General features: G+C 42.6%; 1 protein-coding gene across 4 annotated transcripts in view; it reads left to right on the top strand.

Moving 5' to 3' along the window:
• Positions 1 to 23,704, top strand: part of lyst (lysosomal trafficking regulator) — a 192,206-nt gene that overhangs the window by 4,924 nt on the left and 163,578 nt on the right. Inside the window, exon 1 of one of the 4 annotated variants that reach the window (XM_073920310.1) lies at positions 13,900 to 14,075. The exons of the other annotated variants lie outside the window; for them this stretch is intronic. The gene's annotated coding sequence lies outside the window, so the exon portion shown is untranslated. Of the gene's footprint in view, positions 1 to 13,899; positions 14,076 to 23,704 lie in introns of those variants that run through there. 4 annotated transcript variants of the gene reach the window in all.

Raw genomic sequence — 23,704 nt, 5'->3', positions numbered from 1 at the left:
GAGTTCATTAAAGCTCTAAATATAAATATAAACGATAAATGATCTTAAATAAAACAAATACATGTATAGAGATGGTATATAAGTATATAACTTTACTCACATGGGAAACGGAGGCCACGTGAATGGTTTGTGAGCACAATTAAGTGCACTCAGCATGCCATGCCATCTAATAATTGTAGGAAACAAGTCCAAAAGGCAGCTGACTGTGTAAAGCCACATAAAACAACACAGAAATACGATAAATATGCCGAGTTCAGTGGCTAATCTGCAGGATTCTGCTGAGGTGACGTGACGACGACCAACGAGACCTAGCTGTCACTCAAGTGGCCACGCCCTTAATTATGCAAACTTAATATAACTTAATATAAAGGAAACGGATGAGTTATAAAAAAAATTCACCCCCCTCACAGTTGTCATGAAGGGTAATATTAGCTGTATTAACCAAAATCTTTTTTTGTAGCAGGCTGTAAACACCTTTTTTTCTGCTGTAAAGTTGGCCATTCTAACAGTGGGCTCAATTGAAATTTGCTCTGTTTTGGAGCCAGGAGCGGCCAGGACTAGCGGAATTTCGGATGAATTGCAGTTTTAGTTACTTCCGTATTGGCTTCCTGAGGGAGAGCGGGAGGTTGCCGCTTGGGTGTAACCCCTGACCAAATTCTCTCCATCGGCCCTTAGCAATCATGGCCTCCCAATCATCCCCATCGATCAAATTGGCTCTATCACTGTATCTCCACTCCACCAATAGCTGGTGTGTGGTGAAGCACTGGCGTAATTTGTCTGTGGCTGCCATTGCATCATGCAAGTGGATGCTGCACACTGGTGGTGATGTGGAGAGACCTTTGGGTGCGCTTTGGGTGGATGGCCATACATGATAAATGAGCTTTTACACACATTACATTACATCTAAAGTTGTGACCAGCTCTTGATTTCTATATTTACTTGGTTTTTCTGAGTTAAAGGCATCAGACAAAAACTTCAACACAACATCAGTGCTTTTTAATGGACTCTGAGCTAGGGTGTACTTTGATATTGAGGTAAAGTTGGTTTTATATTCGCAAGTTTAGACTTTCTCCTTAATAATATAATTTCAGAAAAGTATTATTTGCAAATATTCAATTGGAAAGTCATATCAGCAGCCAGTGACTATCAGAACAAAATTGTTCAGTCGATTAAATAGTCCTAATGTTGCTTTGAAGACATGCTTGCATGCTATTTCAAACCCAGTTATCAAAGTACAATACAGGCTCCAGGTCACTGTTCAAAAATTAATAAATGTGCGAATATAAAATCAACTTTATCTTAATAGCAGATTGACAGAGTAAATGTTTAAATATAATCTTAATCTAAAATCTAAGTAGGATTGTTTAAAATTTAACTAAAGGGTAATGGGTTTAAAGACGAGCTGAAGGATGAAAGATGAAAATTATGAAGAATACGCATAGAGATCTGAAGTTGTGACCAGCTCTCGATCTCTATATTTACTAGGTTGTTCTGTGTCAAAGGGATCGTTCATCTAAAAATGAAAATATACTCACTATTTACTCTCCCTCAAGTGGTAAACCGTTGAGTTTTTGTCCTCTGTTGAACACTAAAAAAAGATGAACTGGAAACATTGACTTCCATAGAAAGAAAAAACAAATACTTTGGAACTGAACGGTTACAGGTTTCCAACATTTTACTATGTAATAGTTCATATTTACAACTGGTTTACTATACAGACAGTCTTATTGGTTACTAGACATATTAAAAAGGTTGGTTTTTAGGACTAGATACTAGTTCTATGTAGATTGGTGGCTTAGTGGTTCGCACTGTTGCCTCACAGCTAGAAGGTCGCTGGGTTGAGTCCTGGCTGGGTCAATTGTAGTGATGTGCTGATGGCGGTTATATCCGCAGGCACTGCAGATAATCTGCGGGTCGGGCAGGTTGGGTAATAAAAGTTACTTTATGATTAATTGTGGGTAGGTTGCGGGTGGATGTAGCGGGACATGGCAGTGGGCCAGCGAAAAAGCTGAGAATGGGCTTTGCAGAATGGGAAGATGAGACGCCCAAAATAATGGATGAAGTGCAAGAGTACCGTTTAAACGTTCAGTTAGAGGAGTCATCAGAGGAAAATCTGCCATCATTCTGGGAGAAACAAGATCGCTTATTTCCACAACTGCAGCACCTTGCGAGGAGAATCTTGTTCAGCGAGAGGACGCTCATTTAGTACAGCTGGCTGCGGCGAGGCAGAGGCCAGAGTCAAGGCAGAATGGGCCAAATTTAGGCACAGTAGAGGCCAAGTAAACACAGCATAGCTGCTGTTTAGGCTGAAGTGGCTCCCTTTTTCGTTATCTTGTTCCTGTGTCTGTAAAAGCTAAAATGTCTTATTTTTACTTTCTGGATTTGAAAATTAAAGGAAATTTGGTCTAAAGACAAACTTTCATTACTCTAAATAATATGGAGTTTGCATGTTCTCTTCGTGTTGGCATGGGCTTACTCCGAGTGCTCCGGTTTCCCCCACAGTCTAAAACAGGGGTCACCAATCTCGGTCCTGGAGGGCCGGTGTCCCTGCAGGCTTTAGCTCCAACTTTCCTCAACACACCTGCCTGGATGTTTCAAGGATACCTAGCAAGACCTTAATTAGCTTGTTCAGGTGTGTTTGATTAGGGTTGGAGCTAAAATCTGCAGGGCACCGGTCCTCCAGGAACAAGTTTGGTGACCACTGGTCTAAACACATGCGCTATAGGGGAATTGATTAACTAAATTGGCCGTAGTGTATAAGTGTGTGTGTGTATGTGTGTTTACCAGTACTGAGTTGTGGCTGGAAGGGCATTCACTGTGTAAAATATACTGTATAAGTTGGCGGTTAATTCCACTTTGGCAACCCTTGATGATTAAAAGGACTAAGCCAAAGGAAAATGAATGATTTATCAGGGTATTATGGTTTACTTGACATGATTACTAGTTCTTTGTCCTGTCGGTTTTCTAGGGTGATGTGGGTTACTTGACAGATTTACTAGTTCCCCTTCGGTTGGGGAACTTCAGTGCCATGAATGGGAGGATTCGGATCAGAAGCCGCTTATCTGGAGAGTATTGAACGGGCCAATGAATGAAATTAATTGGCAGCGTAAGCTTGCGCAGGTGTGCGACATCTGCAATTATCTCAGCATATAAGCACACCTGAAGCCAGCAGACGCCATCCTTTTCGCTTCAGATCCTTTCTGAGTGAGTCGATGAGGGTTCCTCTTGCTGAGCAGCACTTCAGAGCGAACGAGTGTGTCTCCCGGTCCAGAGTGGGTCTTCGCGGTGGCAGACGGTCGAGCTGGGTTACTCCCTTGCCTGCGGTTCTTTGGGTCCGGTCCTCCAGAGCGGTGCGTATAGTTGCAACTTTCCTAAAAGAGCAACACAGTCGTGCAGCACGTCCTTTTCAGGATGGCGCTCCGACTGTGCGTTTCTGGATGCGGGGGTTTCCTGTCACTGGATGATGGACACGATCACTGCATTGCATGTTTGGGGGTCCAGCATGTTAATGCGGTGCTCGCGGGCGGTTCATGTCGTCATTGCGATGCCATGACCGTTGCACAGCTAAGATCGCGGCTAACTTTCGCAAGAGAGCGAGCCACCCCAGTTGCCTCCTGCTCTAAAAAAGCAGCGGGCGCTCGGGCAGATCTGAGGGTTTCAGCGGGAGCTAATCCGCCGCCCACGGGCTCGCGGACCTCTCGCTCCTCACGGCGCTCCATCCAAGCTTCGGGTGGTGAGAGTGATCCGTCTAACCAGATGGTAGCTCTCACACTCGCTGACACCGGAGATCAGATGTCCTCCGCGGCATCGGAGGGTGGGCTTTCACTGTCCGACGAAGATCCGGACCCGCTCGCCCCCTCCGGGCAGGTGAGCGCTGTCAAATCGGATCCTGAAGCGGACATGTTAGCCGTGCTTTCCCGGGCTGCTTCGGCCGTGGGGTTGGAGATGGTTTATCCCCCAGCTCCGCGGCCGGACCGACTAGATGGGTGCTACGTAGAGGACCAGAAGGCGAAGCCTTCGAAGCCTCTCGTCCCCTTCTTCCCGGAAGTGCACAGTAGGCTCACGCAGTCCTGGAGGGCACCTTTCTCTGCCCGTGCTGCGAGTGCCTCCGCCCTCACCGCCCTTGACGGCGGAGCTGCCAGGGGGTATGAGGCGATCCCGTCAGTGGAGCGCGCTATCGCGGTCAATCTTTGTCCGCGCGGCGCCTCTACGTGGCGGGGTTTGCCCCGCCTCCCGTCCAAAGCCTGTAGGTTGTCTGCCTCCCTCGGAGCCAGAGCTTATAAGGCTGCGGGCCAGGCTGCTTCTGCTTTGCACGCGATGGCCACCTACCAGCGCTACCAAGCGCAGGCGCTGGCCGAGCTGCACGAGGGCGGGTCCAACCCAAGCTTATTACATGAGCTGCGCACCGCGACCGACTATGCTCTTCGGACTACTAAGTCCGCCGCGTGTGCGCTGGGGAGGACGATGTCCACACTTGTGGTTCAGGAACGCCACCTCTGGCTAAACCTGGCCGATATGCGCGACGTTGACAAAGTTCGCTTTCTTGACTCGCCCATATCCCAGGCTGGCCTGTTCGGCGACACCGTCGGTGAATTCACCCAGGAATTCAAGGCGGTGAAAGAGCAGTCGGATGCGATGGGCAATGTCATCTATCGGCGTGGCCGTAAGCCCGCTCCGCCCGCCGAGCCATCCACCTCCGCTGTTCCTCGCCGAGGGCGCCCGCCAACGAGTGCTGCCCCGCCCCCGCCTGCGCCTCCGGCCAAGCGGGCGCGGCGTTCACCTCGAAAGCAGGCAGCCCCTCCTGCCCAGGGCGCCGTTAAGTCCGGTAAACGGACCGCGAAGCGTCCCTGAGACAGGCCATCCGGAGAAGAGGAAACTTGCTCTTTCCCCGCTGGAGGGCGGGGCCCCGATAACAACGGTACTTTTCAGTGCCACCAAAACATCAGTAAAAGAGCACTTTTTCCCTTCCCCGGATGTGACTGCACGAGTTCTGCCAGTCCGGGACGCGCTGCCTTCCGGCTCGCAGACTCTACGTGCTTCGCCAGTGGCTCACGAGCGCTGGGGGGACGGTCTCCCTTTCCTCAAGCCCTCCAGCCCCCTCTCCGGAGTCAGGGTGCGGAGCCAGAGCGAATCGCTCTCCTCCAGCTCTTCCGCGGGACCCTCGTGCTTCCCGGATCAGCACACCCACTCCGCGCTGCCCCACCGCTGGTACGTCAGCGATTGTAGCGATGACTCCATTAGCGAGGGCTCTGCCTGCCTGGTTAGCGCGGGCCAGCCCCTCGCGGTGGCTCATACGCACAATCAGACTCGGTTACGCGATTCAGTTCGCGAAACGGCCCCCCAAGTTTACGGGCGTGTATTTCTCCAGGGTCAACCCCCTGTCCGCCCCTGTCTTGCGAGAGGAGATTGCTGCCCTCCTGGCGAAGGGTGCAATCGAGCCGGTTCCTCCAGCCGAGATGGAGAGTGGGTTTTACAGCCCATACTTCATCGTACCCAAAAAGAGCGGTGGGTCACGGCCAATCCTAGATCTGCGCGTTTTGAACCGCTGTCTGCACAAGCTGCCGTTCAGAATGCTCACGCAGAGGCGCATTCTCCAATGCGTTCGTCCTCGGGATTGGTTTGCAGCCATAGACCTGAAGGACGCGTATTTCCATGTCTCCATTCTTCCACGCCACCGCCAATTTCTGCGGTTTGCGTTCGAGGGTCGAGCGTGGCAGTACAAGGTCCTCCCCTTCGGGCTCTCTCTGTCTCCGCGGGTCTTCACCAAACTCGCGGAGGGTGCCCTAGCGCCCCTTCGGCTCGCGGGCATTCGCATACTCAGTTATCTCGACGACTGGCTGATTTTAGCCCACTCGCGGGAGCAATTGATTATGCACAGGGACGAGGTGCTTCGGCATCTCCGCCTACTGGGGCTTCAGGTCAACCGAGAAAAGAGCAAACTCGCCCCCGTGCAGAGGATTTCTTTTCTCGGGATGGAGCTGGACTCGATCACCATGGTAGCGCACCTCTCCGAGGAACGCGCTCGCCTGTTGCTGAACTGTCTGAGGGAGCTCGACAGCAAACTAGTGGTCCCACTGAAGTTCTTTCAGAGGCTCCTGGGGCATATGGCATCCGCAGCCGCCGTCACGCCGCTCGGGTTGCTCCATATGAGACCACTTCAGCACTGGCTTCACGATCGGGTCCCCAGACGCGCATGGCACGCGGGCACACACCGGGTCTCGGTTACTGCGCTGTGTCGCCGCGCCCTCAGCCCTTGGAACGACCCCTCGTTCCTACAGGCCGGTGTGCCTCTAGGACAGGCGTCCAGCCATGTTGTTGTTTCAACAGACGCTTCCAACACGGGTTGGGGGGCCGTGTGTCGCGGGCATGCGGCTGCGGGCCTCTGGAAGGGTGCCCAGCTGCATTGGCATATCAATCGCCTAGAGCTGTTGGCAGTGTTCCTCGCTCTCCACCGCTTTTTACCGGTGCTGGAGCGGCAACACGTGCTGGTCAGGACGGACAGTATGGCGGCGGCGGCGTATATCAACCGCATGGGGGGTATGCGCTCTCGCCGCATGTCTCAGCTCGCCCGCCGTCTGCTCCTCTGGAGTCACCCGCGGCTGAAATCGCTGCGCGCCATTCACGTCCCAGGCACGCTCAATCGTGCAGCCGATGCGCTCTCACGACAGCTGTTACGCCCTGGAGAATGGAGACTCCACCCCGAGTCTGTTCAGCTGATATGGGCGCGATTCGGGGAGGCCCAGATCGATCTGTTTGCTTCCCCCGAGAACGCTCACTGCCAGTTGTTTTTTTCCCTGACCGAGGGCTCTCTCGGCACGGATGCACTGGCCCACAGCTGGCCTCGGGGCATGCGCAAGTATGCGTTTCCCCCAGTGAGCCTGCTCGCGCAGTTTCTGTGCAAGGTCAGGGAGGACGAGGAACAGGTTCTGCTAGTTGCGCCCCTTTGGCCCAACCGGACCTGGATATCAGAGCTCTCACTCCTCGCGACGGCCCTCCCCTGGCGGATCCCTTTGAGAGAGGACCTACTCTCTCAGGGACAGGGCACCATCTGGCACCCTCGCCCCGATCTTTGGAACCTCCACGTGTGGTCCCTAGACGCGAGGAAGACTTAGGTAACCTACCGACTGCGGTGGTTAATACCATCACTCAGGCTAGAGCCCCCTCCACGAGGCGCGCCTACGCCCTGAAGTGGAGTCTATTCACTGAATGGTGCGTCTCTCGCAGAGAAGACCCCCGAAATTGCCAGATTAGTGTTGTGCTCTCTTTCCTTCAAGAGAAGTTGGACAGCAGGCTGTCGCCCTCCACTCTCAAGGTTTACGTGGCCGCCATCTCCGCTTATCATAGCGCGGTAGCTGGCGGCACCGTGGGAAAGCATAACCTGGTCATCCAGTTCCTTAGGGGTGCTAGGCGAATTAATCCATCTCGCCCCCCTCTCATGCCCTCTTGGGATCTCGCCCTCGTTCTCACGAGTCTGCGATCCGATCCCTTTGAGCCACTCGAATCAGTATCTCTAAGATTTCTGTCCCTGAAGACAGCTCTGCTGGTTGCGTTGGCCTCCATCAAGAGGGTCGGGGACCTGGAGGCATTTTCGGTCAGTGACTCGTGCCTGGAATTCGGGCCGGATTACTCTCACGTTATCCTGAGACCCCGCCCCGGTTATGTGCCCAAGGTTCCTACCACCCCCTTTAGAGATCAGGTAGTGAACCTGCAAGCGCTGCCCCCGGAGGAGGCAGACCCAGCCCTTTCTTTACTTTGTCCAGTTCGCGCTCTGCGCATTTATGTGGACCGTACTCAGAATTTTAGATCATCTGAGCAGCTCTTTGTCTGTTATGGCGGTCGGCAGCAGGGAAGTGCCGTATCGAAACAAAGATTATCCCACTGGATTGTGGATGCCATTTCACTCGCTTATTCGAGTCGAGGCGTGTCCCCCGGGAGTACGTGCACACTCCACTCGGAGCGTTGCATCCTCTTGGGCGCGTGCACGCGGCGCCTCTCTAACAGACATCTGTAGAGCTGCGGGCTGGGCGACACCCAACACATTTGCAAGGTTTTACAATCTGCGAGTGGAGCCGGTTTTCTCAAGGGTATTAGGTAACCCTTTGGTGATTGAGGAGACAACTCGGTAGGGTGTTGAAACACGCTTGCTGCGCCATTCTCCCTAACACGGAGGTACGTGCGCCTTTTTTATCTGTCAGTAAAGTTCCCCGTCAGGTGAGCCCTGCAGATTCCTCCGTGGCCCCCAGCACTGACTCAGCGGAGGAGTCACTTGCTGGCCCACTACGTTGTAGGTCTGCCCGCTGGTCAGCCCGCGTTTTGGGTATAGGTGCCTGCTATGCGTGATCCCCACTAGGCGATCCCATATGCTTATTCCGCCACGGTTAAGTCCCCCCCCTGGGCGGACCCGTGTCTTCCCTCTCCGCTAACCACTCTTTGCTATGCGTACTCCCCCTTTTTAGGGCTAGTCCATAGGTAAATTCTGCCATCTATCCCCCCCTTGGGTAACGGATGGCCTCCGCAGCGTCCTCCCTATCGGGATTGCACGCTTCCCAACGTACTGTCGTATTTCCTAGAATTATCTAGATGCTCACGACTTCCCAAAAAATATATCTAAATCCGTAAAACTTCTGTTGAAGTAGGATAAATTAGGGCCAGGGACACGTTGGAGGACCGCGCCCCCCATGATGTGGGTGCGTCACGCTTGCTTGACTATCTCCTCATCGGGGGTGTTGGTAAGGTGCAGTCATTATGGCGCTTTCCATATTCTCCCATTCATGGCACTGAAGTTCCCCAACCGAAGGGGAACGTTCGAGGTTACAGAAGTAACCCTTCGTTCCCCGAGGAGGGGAACGGAAGTGCCATATTCCGTCGCCATAATGACTGTCCCTTAGCTGTTTGAAAGTCTCTTCAGCTTAAAAGGATGGCGTCTGCTGGCTTCAGGTGTGCTTATATGCTGAGATAATTGCAGATGTCGCACACCTGCGCAAGCTTACGCTGCCAATTAATTTCATTCATTGGCCCGTTCAATACTCTCCAGATAAGCGGCTTCTGATCCGAATCCTCCCATTCATGGCACTTCCGTTCCCCTCCTCGGGGAACGAAGGGTTACTTCTGTAACCTCGAACGTTCTTAGTTCATCATGGTGTTATTTGGCACTGGATATTTACTTGGCTGTTCTAGTTTACAAAACAGACCGTCTTATTGTTCACTAGACATATTTACTAGGTTGGTTTATATTTAGTTGACAAACACATTTACTAGCTGCAGATTTGTAAATTCATTAGGGTGTTATTAGACATGTAAACCGGAACACAAACTAGTTCTAGATCTGTAGATTTACTAGGCTGTTTATTGGTTACTACACATATTTACTAGCTCTAGATCTGTACATTTACTTTGCTTGTTTGGATTTTCTTTAACACATTTGCATGATTTACTAAGCTGGTCTGGGATACTAAATATACTTGGTTACTACATGTGTTCAATATTACTGACTTATAGGTTGTTTTTAGTTGCTGAATAGACAGAGTGTGTTCATGATGCATCACTAGTCAGCCATATTAGAGAGCAGAATGTAAACAATGCCGCTGAACTGAACAAAATCTGAATAGTTGGCTGATTACTGCTGTTGAAAATGATAAGTTATCTTATTAAATTTAATGTGTCAAAATATTGCAAATATTATCCCTCTCTGTAGGATTTAGCAACTTCCACAGATTTTATTCCATGGTTAAACAGCATAAATAGGCAGAACAGCATATTCAGTTGTACATTTCCATGCAATTCATGATGATGCTGCTGTTTACATCTGAGGATCTCCTTTATGGCTTTGCATAATTGACCAAATAGTTATGTAAGTGCAAACCCTCTATTTATTACTATATCTTGATCTTTACACCTAATATGGTCTATGTGTTACTAAGCATTTACTAGTTCCTATTTGCAAGGCTACAGGGTTTCTAGACTAATTGTCTTGCTCTGATTGACGATATATGGATTTGTAGTTGGCAGAATGTTCTGTATTAATAGAAACAGACAAATTGACTAGTCCTGCCTGACTAGTGACCTGTAGATTGACCAGGTTATTTTGGATTACTATTCAAAAATGTTCAATGGGATTTAGTTATTTGCTGAGTTCCAGAGCTACTACAGTACGCAAGATTGTAAAACTATGGTTCTTTGGTATAAAATATTACCATAGATGCAATGACTAAAAATAAATCTTTGGTATAATCATGGTAGTTGTCCGAAAACATGGTAAATAGTGTGTAATGTATTTGTTGGTGCAGTCATCGCTAATTTAATCTTATATTATAACACGTCATAGTATCTGTGGAGAGCAACTACCATGGATTATGTTTACCGTGAATATGATTTTCACTGTAGTTTGTTATTGTGTGTTGCAAAGTTAACTGTGAATTAATGTGTGATTTATTTATTTTTTTATCAGAAAACATGCAAGCAAAGTGTCAAAGTGATCAGACGTGACAAATATCACAGATTTGTAGGTTAAGATCATTTTCTGACTGTTTTTTCTGATTCATTTTGTTGTGTAGTTTAATGGATGTTTACGTTTAGCTTTGGTTTAGTCTGGTTGTTGGTTCAAAGGAGGTAAATCACATCCAAACTGCTCTTTCAAAGGCTTTCTATGTGTTTGGGTGGAGTTAGTTAAGTGGTTCAAGAGCCTGTCGGCCTAATTAACTCATCTTAACTAGATTTCTAAGATTGATTGTGTTTATTTACAGGCTTTCTCTTTTTGAAACTTGAACATTAGATATTCAAGCATAGTTTTTATTTATCAGTAAATTAAATGTGTATTAATTACAGATGGCGCAATACTCTGCATAATATTAATCCTTTTGCTATGATCTTTACAGTTAAATATGTATATGGATATTGCATTTTTTTTTTTTTTGGTTTTGCATTAAAATGTAAACATTGCGTTTTGTATTTCCACCATTCCTTGAATTACTCACAAAACTGGTTCTGTGCATGTTAAAATGTATGTCCATGTGCTGAAAAACGTCTCCCCGTGAGTAAATGTCCCATCAGTGAGCGCTAAAGTTGGAGATGCTTTCACGTGAAAATGAAAGAAGTCTGTATTGTTGCTCCCCTGGTATCAATGCAGAGCTGAGTTAGACAGTTCTTTGCCTGCTCAATATACATTTTTTGTGTATTAAATACACACTTGCAATTGTTGCATAAATGTATTAATGCATTTAAATATGAGGAGCATTAAATTGTCTAAAACACACAAAAACCACTTCAGAAGGCAACTTCTGAAGTAAATTTGGCATTAAAGGCATTGCAGCTGGTGACTCTGGAACACAAAACCAAGCACTTGTTGCATGGGTATATTTTTGGAAATAGTCAACACTGTATTGGTCAGAATTATACATATTTCTTTCATTTTAAAAACCATTTGAAGATTAATTTAAAGGAAATAAAGGAAAAAAATTCCATAAAACATTTTGTAAACGTTCTACTGTATGAAAACAAGACTTTTAATTAATAATATGCATTGCTAAGAACTTTAAAGGGGGCAGCACAGTGGCGCAGTGGATAGCGATATTGCCTCACAGCAAGAAGGTTGCTAGTTCGAGTCCTGGCTGGGTGAGTTGGCATTTCTGTGTGGAGTTTGCATGTGCTCTGGTTTTCCCCACAGTCCAAACACATGCGCTATAGGTGAATTGGGTAAGCTAAATTGTCCTCTGTGAACGTGTGTATGTCCTAGTCCTCCAGGTTGGGGGTTGAGTGTTGGGCTAACGACCCACCTCGTAAAAATTTGATGTTACAAAACTCTAGTATGGTGCAGCTAAATATCAACCTCGACATAAACGGCTCTGGGAGTGAGTAAGTAATAGGGCTGGGCGATTTGGCCTAAAATCCAAATCGAGTTTAAATGTTTAATTAATTGAGATTACGATTAATGAACGATTATTTTATTGATTTATTTATTTGATTTTTATGCCTTCATTTTTTGATGCTGTCTAAAGGCATCTCTAGGGCAGCTTCCAATAATTGTCAATGTATTTGTCCTCTTTGACCAGAGATCAGATGGGGCTTCAGAGTGGCAGCCGAAGTAGAAATCAGCCACAGCCTTTAACAGGGCAGGGTCATGTGACATGTTGGTAATTTAAAAAAATTGTCCTGCATAAATTAGATCAATTGTAGGTCCTGAATGTCGCCCAACGCTTTTAAGTAAAAACTTTAAAGATGATTTTCTCAGTATTCAGATTTATTATTATTATTTTAAATCCTCAAATTCCAGATGTGTTCCAGACATGTTGTCCCATACTAACAAACCACACATCAACAGAAAGCTTCTTTAGTTCAGATGATGTATAAATCTAGATTTGAGAAATGACTGGTTTTGTGGTGCAGGGTCATGTTTGTTGGTGACCAGACAGTCCCACTCAACACTTTATCTCTAGAGCACTGTAAAGGGTCTCTCAGGCTTTATCATGATATTTATGTAAGCATGTGGGCGGGTGTGATTCTGTTCACATGCGTCTGTGTGTATGTGTGCATGTGTGTGTTCACTCTTTCGGTTTCCTGCAGTGTGGTTTGGTGATGATGACAGCTCCTCTCAGCATTTAAAGTTAACACCACCTTATGACTAGTAAACACTGTGTGTCTGCGTGTGTTTTCCATCCAGTTCAGATGCAGTTTCCATCTATTTATCCAGTGCCTTTTGAATTATTTACTGCCACCAATCAGGTTCTCTGTGCTCAACTTATTCATGTTATTAAAATAGCACTCCGAGTCCTACCAAAGGACTATGTGCTGCTATACGTACAGTAAAAACACACATATTATCTACTGTATCTGCAAATGTGTGAAGTATGTGATCAGATCAGTGTTTCCCAACCCTGTTCCTGGAGGCACACCAATATTTTGGACGTTTCTCTTATCCGACCCATTTATTCGAGGTTTTGGAGCCTCTTGTAATGCTCTGAGTTAATTCAGGTGTGTTTGATTAGGAAGAGGTTGAAAATGTGTACTGTTGTGTTGGTGTGCCTTTAGGAACAGGGTTGGGAAACACTGCTCTAGCAGATAAAGTATTCCAGAATGGAGTTAATAATTGAGACCAAATCATTCTGAAAGTAATCACAGCAATGTTTTGCGAATGTTATTATTAATGCGATCATTAGAATTAGCACCTCTCTATTCACCTTATTCTCCGCCGAAGACCGGGCGCTGCCATTTGAATCTTTTTGTCTCGCGACTTCCGGTCTCATTCACTTCCATTCATTTTTTGACCTTAAAAACTGCTCATTACGCTGCTTGTTGTTGCAATTTGATATTTTCTTATTATATTGTTCTACTTGGTCTGTGTAGTCATGCAAACATTTGTTTGTAGAGCAAGTAGTTTGACCATTTTCTGCTGTTTATTATTCCTTGTCATTTCTCCCATAGGCGACTGAATCGGAAGTTATAAGACAATCGCGAAAACAGGCGCACTTCCGCATTTTAGAATAAGGTCAATAGCATTCAAACAACTATTAAAACTTTATATTTGTAAAATTGCCAAACATTTGGTCTTGTTTATGAAGTTTTGTCTTGTTTATTTTTTAAAACAAGCACAATAACCTGCAAGTGAGGGAAAGTTAGCTTGTTTTTAGATTTGTTTACCCTTCTGGCAGATTAGTTTGCAGTAAGTGTGTGTGTGTCTGTGTGAGAGAGAGAAAATGGGCCTTTTGGTTTGACTATTTAGGTTTGTCTTCTCTTGAATTATGTTGCAGCATAGATGCGGTTGGTTAAACTGAATGCTGCAGAAGAAGGTCAGCCGTTAACTGGATGTGTTAACATTAACCACCACCCACTTTTCCATTGCACTACTGACTGTTATTTCATTGGATTAGCCTTTTATCATGTCTGTGTCTGTCTGTGAGTGTGTTGAGATCAGTTAAGGTTTGCGTTAGATGTGATAAGGGGGATGTTCATCACTCACAGGATGCTCGGTGCTCTCTCTTTTTGCTGCTTTTTATGTCTTTGCACACCAAATGAACCACACGGGAGAAGCTTTTAGTTTTATTTTCTACAAGATGTTCTCTGAACACGATGACTGATTGCGGGTGAGTTCAAGTTTCGATCTTTTTGACTTGTAATGGTTCAAAGTTCTCATCGGAGAATCGCCTGATGTGACAGATCCTGAGTTTGTCTCTGTGATTGAGAAGTCAGTAGTGTAATCCAGTCTGTCCATCATTTGTCACAGATGAAGTTGATTCACTCTTGTTATTGAGTTTAAATGAGCTGTTCTCTGCTTATACAGTGCTTGTGTGATTTATCTGCCCCTCAAGCACAATAGTGCATCTAATTGGCTGACTTTCTTCCCACACTCATGGTATTTTCTGGAATTTCATGGATTTTTTTAATGTTTTTTAGATGTTAGTATCAGTATTGTGCATTTTTAAGGTTATCTATAAGCTAGTGTGCACCAAAACAGTGACAAAATACACATTTAGGAGATATAAAATGAATATAAACGTGTATCAACGTTTTTTTTTGTGTCACTTCGCACTTCAGTTTCTAATCATATTGTGACCAATCAAATGGTCTTAGAGCAGTGATCAAACAAAATGCCTTTGGCTGATTTTTATATAAAGGGGAGGAGCTACCCTATGCCCCACCCTCTCCATGTTTCGCTTGAGATTGCATCAAATATTGAATAATAGTGCACATTTCAAAGCACTTCACGGTGCATTTAAAGTCAGGGAATTTTACTTTGGTCTGCTTTGTTGGTTTATGTTTTCTGTACGGGGGCTGAGAGAGCTTAACGTGCTTCATTTTAAGAAAGCACATGCAATAAAAAAAAAACAGCAGCACATTAAGAGAAAATCTTCATCAATTTGACAGCACACATGTTGAAAATTGGTCACAAGACTTGCTAATATCCACGTAACACAACAGAAATGTTTCAATTGGACCCAAAAACATGACGGACCCTACTGTGATATGGATGTGTTATTATGCCGGTGTGGTGAGAAATCGAGTCCCCCCTGCAATCGAGTCTGCTCAGGACCCCAATGGATTTTCTGTGTTGAATGCCTGATCATGATAACGGCATAATAACAAAGCCATATCTCAGCAGGGTCTGTCATGTTTTTGGGTCCCCTTGAAACATTTCCGTTGTGTTATGTTGATATACGTTGCAAGTGTTGTGACCAATTTGCAGCGCATTTCTTCAGTTGTTTGTTGTGAGGATTTGCAACACGTCTGCTGTCAGATTGATATAGATTGTGTCTTTACTTGCTGCTGTTTTTTGTAATTTGCTTTCTTAAATTGAAGCTTGTTAAGCTTTCTCGGCCACTGTAGTTTTACTGTGGTTATGGTTATGGTTAGCCTATTTTTCACTGCCATTTTATTCAGTTTTCCCCTCTTGGTAACTGACAATCAAATGCAGCCACCTTGTAAAATACTGTCAGTGGCTGTACTGTTTTTTTCTGTTCAGTGCTCAGACAGTTCATTCTAGATTGTGCTAAAATTTTGGATTTTTGCAGCCTAAAATGACAGAATTTTTTGTATTGTTTTGCCATTAAAATATATACAAACTACACTTTTTTTCCTTAAGACCAAGATCTTTTAATGTTTACAGTTTCTGTTAACATTGATGATATGATATGAGATTAAAAACTATGATTGTTGTGTTTGAATAACATGAAGGTTTTAGTTGGCAGTGCCTCTATATCTGACGATTTTTATCAGATTAAACTTTCAAAACACATGTTTTATTCTAGTGCACATTTTGTTTGCTAAATAGCTATTAGTACACACAGAACAGTTTGGATCAGATTAGATGTAATGGATATCGATATTAAAAGGATAATCTGATATTCTGTCTAGTAGCGCTACACAATATATCTTAAAACTATCATCATCGCAATGATAGTACAGTATATGCAATATACTCACCGCGGACATGTGATGAATGAGGTTTATTTTGTGCATTAGTTGTTTATATAAATGTAAACAACCAGATGCAGCCCTATATCCCAGTAGTTGCGGTTCTGAAATTGGAAGGTGAACCCAGAGCTGAAAACTAACACTAATGGTGGGAAAATGACAACAGCCAATAAGAGTCAGTTTGCACCTAGACAGTTTTTTTCATCTGAATTAGATTTGATCTTTTACCTGTTTAGTTTAATATCATTACATAAATCATTGATTTTTTTTTTAAACAAATGTAACAGTATCCTGTATATCTTAACACTCAACAACATGGCATATTTTTCCAGTATCACGCAGCTCTACTGACAGACATTACTCCCCATCTAACATGAGGGTAGTAATTTTTTACAATTTTCTTTTTTAGTAGTTTACATGTCCTGTGGTTTGACGTGCAGTGAGACATCTCAGTTCATTAGAGATAATAAGAAACATGAGCTCTTAATTTTTACATCAGATCTAATCAGCTCTTTCTCCTAACAAGACCATTTAAATGCTTGGACACAGACTCTGAAAGAAGCTAAATATGTTACATATATTACTTTATTTATGGATTATATGACAACATCACAAATAATAAGAAGAGGAAACGAGAACAGAAATAAACCAAACCAACAACAAAAGAAAATTCTACATAAATATATATTTTTAACTGGTGAACCTCCTATAGAATGTCCAATAGATTTTAAAATGCAGTATGCTCAAGCCTGGTTTGTTTTTTTTGTGTATAAATGTAGCTCTTCTCAGGATGTTTAAACTAAAGCTGCTCAATATTTTCAAAATTATCGTTATTGTGATTTTACTATGTGCAATATGCGCATTGCATACATCTGTAATGAATTACATGTATTTTATGCATTGCTTGTTTATCTAAATTTGACTAATTAGATTGAGTCTTACTACCTTTAGCCCCGCCTACCCAGTAGTTGCTGTTTTGCTATTGGGCTGGAGCAGCCTTAAGCTGAACCCAGAGCTGAAGATAAACACTAATGGCAGGAAAATGGCTTAAATACTAAATACTCGCACCTCGACAATGGTTTTTTTTCTGAATCAGAATTAATGACATCTAAAAAATATCTTTGAATATGTCCTAACCAACACCTAAATTTTATATATTAGAAATGGCTTCTTTTTCTCCCAGGTGAACAACAGAAAACTGACAATGATCAGCTCAGGTACAGCTCATGTGCTTTATTCAGTGTTAAATGCTGATAATGTGGGTTTAAATGACATTTTACATGACATTTATTGCCGTACTACTGAAAGCAGCAGCAGATAGTTCAGCTCAGATCTGGAAAATAAAATAAACCATCTAAAATTAAACTCCAGAACTGTGACTCACCTTATTCAATGCAAGACAACACATATCAGTGATTCATCAGCTACATTTAATAATGTTAAAAAGCTTTAATATGTATTAATTAGATTATAAACCTTACTATGTCATTGGAGTGCAGTGAGTGCACTATTCTGTGCTTTTGAATAGCTGTATTTAAAGTTCTGTCTACGTTATGTTCTGTTTACGTTTGTAATAATTTATAATATTTTACTAATTAATAATCACCACGTGTGAAACTGAATTTGCATTTGGCTGTTACTTTCCAGCGGAGGCCGCATTGCAGTCACGTACGCATGCTTTGGGAGCCCTTCTGCCTGAATGAATGAAATGCGATGTTTTCCACCAAAGCAACCCGGGTGCTAAAATATAATTGGCTAAACTAGCATCGAGCAGATTAAAAGAACCAAAACAAAGACAGCTGTTCCGACATGTTACTCACATTTCTAAAGCAGAATATCTAACTCCAGCATTGTTTTTCAGATATACAAGAATGTTCACTGAGCATGTTTCTGAAATATCTGCAAACATATGGTATTTTAATGCTTCAGAAGAGTCAAAAACTTACCTACAGCACCATTAATACTCAACATAAATATTACATATTTTTTCCAGCATCATGCAGCTTAACTCAACATCTGCAAGTTGATTCTTAAACGGCTTCATAAAGCTCCCACAGGCGTTTCTAAATCAGATTTCAGCAGCTGTTTGGTTCAACATGTTGTGTTTCTGCATTTGTGAACTGCAGCGTGAGCTTCACATCTCTCTTCTCGGTCCACGCCCCACTCACCACCAGATTGCTTAGTGGACTAGTTAATTGACTCAGTGCTTTGAATAATTCATCTTTCTCTTTCTCTGGTGAGTCCCGTTTCTACCGCTGTCTGACTGCCTGTGATGTGATGTGATAGATGCACTTTTCAACTACAGCCTGCATTGTGACCCATTTGTGTCTGCTAGTTGTCTACAAAAATCCTTGCTTCATTGGTGTCTCCATGCTCCCCTTACTCTCTTCAAACCATTGTATTTATAATGAAGAATAAAAGAGTCAGTAAATTATTCACATGCTCTTCTTACCAAGGGAAACTGCTGTTTACTGAATGATTATTTTTGGCAGACTGAATATAATTCTTCTAATTTTATATGTATTATTGTTTTTGTAGATTTATTAATGAGAGTCTATGTCAGTTAAGGATGCAATAATTATAGATTTTGTATTAGTAATAAAGGGACTAAGGCGAAAGATAATGAATGAATAAATATAAATTGAAACTAAATAGATTGTTGCGTGTTTTACGTCATGCTGTAATCAATTTTAACATGTATTGTTTTTTCCACGCATATATAGACATTGCATGAAACATTAGGTCATGAAAATTTATTTGAAAGTCTTGGAAAAATCATATAAAAGTCATGGAATTTTAGTAGTAAAAATGTGTATGAACCCTGCGCATGACTGTGTTCGCGACATTCTTTCAGCTAGGTGCGCCTGGAAATCGTGAGTGCGTTGCGAGTCACGTGACCAGAATTGACTGGTCAGTCTTTATTGGAAATAGTGAACTTGCGTCACGAGACAAGAATTGACTGGTCAGTCTTTATTGGAAATAGTAAACTTGCGTTTGCAAAAGACGAGATATATGAATAGCCCTTAGTAAATAACCTCAGCCATAGAAATAAAATAAAATCAGCCTGTAATCTAGTGTGCGTGCATATAAGTCTCGCTGTACAAGTTCCGAACTTTAAACCAGTGCACAGTTGGCATAACTTCAAATTCCATGCAGAAACGCACTGTAAGAAGCCTTTACGATTAATTAACCGTGATGAATTGAAGCGTAGTTAATATTGAAACCGGTTAATTGTTGCATCCCTAATGTAAGTGAATCCATATTGTCTGTTCAGCTTTAGCGGTCTTTGATTACTTGATTAGATTCCACTGTGTAAATGAATTTTTCATATGCTTTTTATTCATATGCTTGTTTCAAACACAAATTCACTTTATTTTCCTGTATAATTTTAGCATAGTAAAAGTCACTACACTGTAAAAGTGATCAGTTACATTACATTACTAAAAAAAACAAAGTAAATGATTTTGTATCTTGGAACTATAATAATGCACAGTTCGTTTACTTCATTTTAAGGCAACAGGTTTACTTACTATTAAGCCAACTAATCATTGTTTACATCAAATGCAATGAACGGCTAATGTCTTATTGCTACACTGTGAAACAACTTGTGGTCGGAAGCACTAGTTGTTTTATTTTATTATTATTATTTTTTAACCACAACTGCATACCACGTACCTCTGATATATCGCCTTACCAACCTTCACAGACATGTAAACATGCACTGTACATGTTTGTCTGGCAGAGTTATTCTCACTTCTGCAGTTTACCTTCCTCACTCCTGGAGAAATGCGGAACTTAAAACTCTCCTCATGATGCTCATCATAAAAGCAAAGACCAAATTAGATCACCTTCAATTACAACCGGAAAAAAATAATATACAAGGTCATCCTCTGTAAGAACAGGGTCATGCGGCAGACTTGCTCTTCATAGCTGTCACCATCACGGGGCATAAATAAAGCGGATATACAGATTTATAGAGCTTGAGAATAGGCACAAATATCACAAAATTAGCAATAGCACAAAAATAGTAAAAGCAAGATACAGTATGGACTGTATTGCAGACGTGTGATAAATTTCATTGCAATCAATATGCAATCAGCCTGACTATCTTTAGGCCCGCTTCCCCGGTAGTTGATGTGTTGTTATTTTCTGGAGCCTAAACATGAACCCAGAGCTGAAAACAACAACAGAAGCTCTCGTGCTAGATGTGGCATACAGTTACCTGAAAATTCCATCCCACAGACTTTTCATAGCGGACTTGAAGTCAACAGAAGTCTTTTATCCACTCTTGGAAAAGTGTAGATGGTGGATTAACATTCAGCACATGATCACTAGTAAGATGTGTCATTATTTGTAACTTTAGATGTCATGGTTTCTAAAACTAAATCTGTCAGTGTTATCTTTATTCTCTTCTTCAGCGCTTGACAGTTTTTCGTGGTAGTAGCTCTCTCTGTCATCCCAAGCCAGAAGTCATTGACTGAGTGATTGACAGCTGATATTTCAGTGCTAGAGCAGTGGTGGGCCAATAAGAAGAGCGAGAAGGCGGGGCAAGCATTACGGACTTGGCTTTGTTTACTGCAGCAAGCTGACAAGACGACTGTTTTAAACCATTCCTAAAGCGCTGCGTTTTGCGTTTCAAGTGCAAAGATGCATTCTGCGTGAATGTCTCCCGAATCCGCGCATGTGGTGAAAATTTTGCAGTAAAAACCTGGTTGCACAACTTTATGCACTCGCACAGATGCTCCCAATTATATTTTAAGGTCGCATAGACAAAATTTCGGGAGCATACGCAACCAAAATTTCGAGCCCTGCTCCACCAAAGTAAAGGAGTAAAGTAAAGATTAAAAGTAAAGGGAAAGTAGAGGCTGAATGGACAGACAAATCAGACAACTGTTGATATGTCTCAGTCAGCTTAGTGCAAGTTAATATTATGTGCAAAAATATGGGTTGAAATGAGTGTTTTACATACAGCGTTAGCTTTGAATAATGATTGAACAGCCTCATTAAAAACGTACAGTCTTGGGTTTAGGTACGAAATGCTACAAGTGAAAACAAGAACTGCTTTTGACCTCTTAGCAGAAGGAAAATGACACTTCTGCAAAGCCACTGTACTTCTTCTGCTAGTAAACAAAAGCGACGGTAGCATGTGTGACTTCCTGTGTGTGCGCTACATGTGTGCCTGAGCTTTGGAAATGGGGTGAGAATGTGTTAATTAGATGCTGCCCAGTTTGTCTGCCTGACACCAGAAAACATATGATCTGTGACAGTCTCTCAACTAGTAATGAACTGGTGCTAAAATGACTCCAATTCAGAAAATGAGCTGAGAAGTAAACAAGTACATTCTTTAAAAAAAAAAAGAAGCTTGTGCATTGTTGAAAATCAGATGCATTCAGTGCAGTGGAGCATAATTTATGGGCACTTGAAATTATTGTTTCAGATGCTGATACGTTTGATCGAAGTAAACTGTGCATTATTAAAGTAAAATGAAATGTTCCTTTGAATAAATATCATTGTAATACAACAATATAAATATTGCTTTGGGAATTAACTTAAAGGGCACCTATTTTACAAGATGTTAGATAAGCCTTTGGTGTGTCCAGAATGTGTCTGTAAAGTTTCAGCTCAAAATACCCATCAGATTATTTATTATAGCCTCTTTTGTAGTCTGTAACTTTAAATGTAAATGAGCAGCTTCTCCTCGCCCACCGATCCCACATGTGTCTGCTTCTCATCATGCTTTACGTCAGATAAACAGCAGTCAGTGACAGAGACAGACTCTGATGAAGCGGAAATACAGCTTAGTAGTCAAAAATACCATGTAAGTTTATATGATGTATTTGTGGTGGCGTTTATTCAAGCCTTTCTGATACGATGAGTCACACACAAATGCCGTTTGCAGAACACACACACACACACACACACACACATATATATATATATATATATATATATATATATATATATATATATATACACCATGTGGCCTTGGTGATTATAGCGGTTAAAAATACATAGTGATTTTACTGTCTTTATTACAAACATGCTTTGTTTTAAAAACATTTGAACTTATAAACTAACTATTGATGTGCAGCTGATCACAGAGAGTTGTTACATTTATTTTAATCCCAGTTTCTTTGCAAAAAATGTTCTGTGGACACGTGTATATATGTTATTATTGAGACATGGCACCTCTCGGTGGGCGGGGAAACTGCACTCCTACGTCTCGTTGCGGTGGGCCTCAAAATCACTGGGATTTGGATTCTATTTTAACGTCAGTAAATGTAAAATAAAGAGACTTGTTATGTTTATATTACTCCAAGTAGTAGCACTGTCGCCTCACTGCAAGAAGATCGCTGGTTCGAGCCTCGGCAGGGTCAGTTGGCATTTCTGTGTGAAGTTTCCATGTTCTCCCCGTATTGGTGTGGGTTTCGTCCGGGTGCTCCAGTTTCCCCCACAGTCCAAACACATGCGCTATAGGGGAATTAGGTAGGCAAAATTGTCTATAGTGTATGAGTGTAATTGAAGTGTATGAGTGTAATTGAGAGTGTATTTATGTGTCCCAGTGATGAGTTGCAGCTGGAACGGCATCCGCTGCGTAAAACATATGCTGGATAAGTTGGCAGTTCATTCCACTGTGGTGACCCTAGATTAAAAAAGGGACTAAGCCGAAATGAAAATGAATGAATGAAGTTGTCCAAAATAAAAATTAATAAGAAGTGAAAAGTTAAAGTTGTAAAAAATATGTATAAAAATACAAAATTACTAAATCCAATAATTTAAATAAAAATATTATTCAATAAAATATAAAACAATTTAGTTTTAATGCAAAAATCTAAATTTTGCTTTGGAAATTAACTAAAATAAAGTAAGTTTACTAAAATGCAATGACGAAAACTGAAGAGGTCAAAAGTACATAACAAAATTACTAATTAATTATATATTACTAATAAGTCAATTATACATTTTTTGATAAATATAAAATAAATGTAATATTATTAATAAATAATTTATAAATTTTTCAAAGTATTGATAGCAAACAGAGACCTTGAACTGAACAAAAGTGGTGAATAATGTTGATTGCTGTTTTATCTTAGTTTAAATTGTTTTAAAATTGAGTTCAATATTAATTTCAGACAAATTCAGTGAAAATAGCTAATTTTCCCTTTCAAACTGTTTATAAATAACATTTGCTAAAGAATATTTGCATGCTCTAATTTAAAATGAACTAGTGTACTGGAGGTTGCACGGTGGTGCAGTAGGTAGCTCAATCGCCTCACAGCAAGAAGGTCGCTGGTTCGAGCCTCAGCTGGGTCAGTTGGCATTTCTGTGTGGCATTTTCCCGTGTTGGCGTGGGTTTTCTCCGGGTTCCCTTACAAGTCCAAAGACATGCGGTACAGGGGAATTGGGTGGCTAAATTGTCTGTAGTCTATGTATGTGAATGAGTGTGTATGGATGTTTCCCAGTGATGGGTTGCAGCTGGAAGGGCATCCGCTGTGTAAAACATGTGCTGCATAAGTTGGCGGTTCATTCCTCTGTGGCGACCCCAGATTAATAAAGGGACTAAGCCGAAAATGAATAAATGAACTGTGTACTGCCATTTTTTGTAAAAGTGTATGTGCTTAGTTTCAAATAGAATTTGAATGAATGATTATTGCCTCTGTGAATCAAATATACTTTCATTTAATGTCGTCAGTATCCATCCTCTCATAATCCTGTGTTAGCAGCACTTCTGTTTTGTGGAGTTCATTAGTGTGACTCAGGGGCAAACCGAGCTGACAGGAAACACAACCCGTTCCTGTAA

The sequence above is a fragment of the Danio rerio genome, chromosome 13, assembly GCF_049306965.1.
Source record: "Danio rerio strain Tuebingen ecotype United States chromosome 13, GRCz12tu, whole genome shotgun sequence".
NCBI lineage: Eukaryota > Metazoa > Chordata > Actinopteri > Cypriniformes > Danionidae > Danio > Danio rerio.
This window is presented reverse-complemented; position numbering and strand designations above follow the sequence as displayed.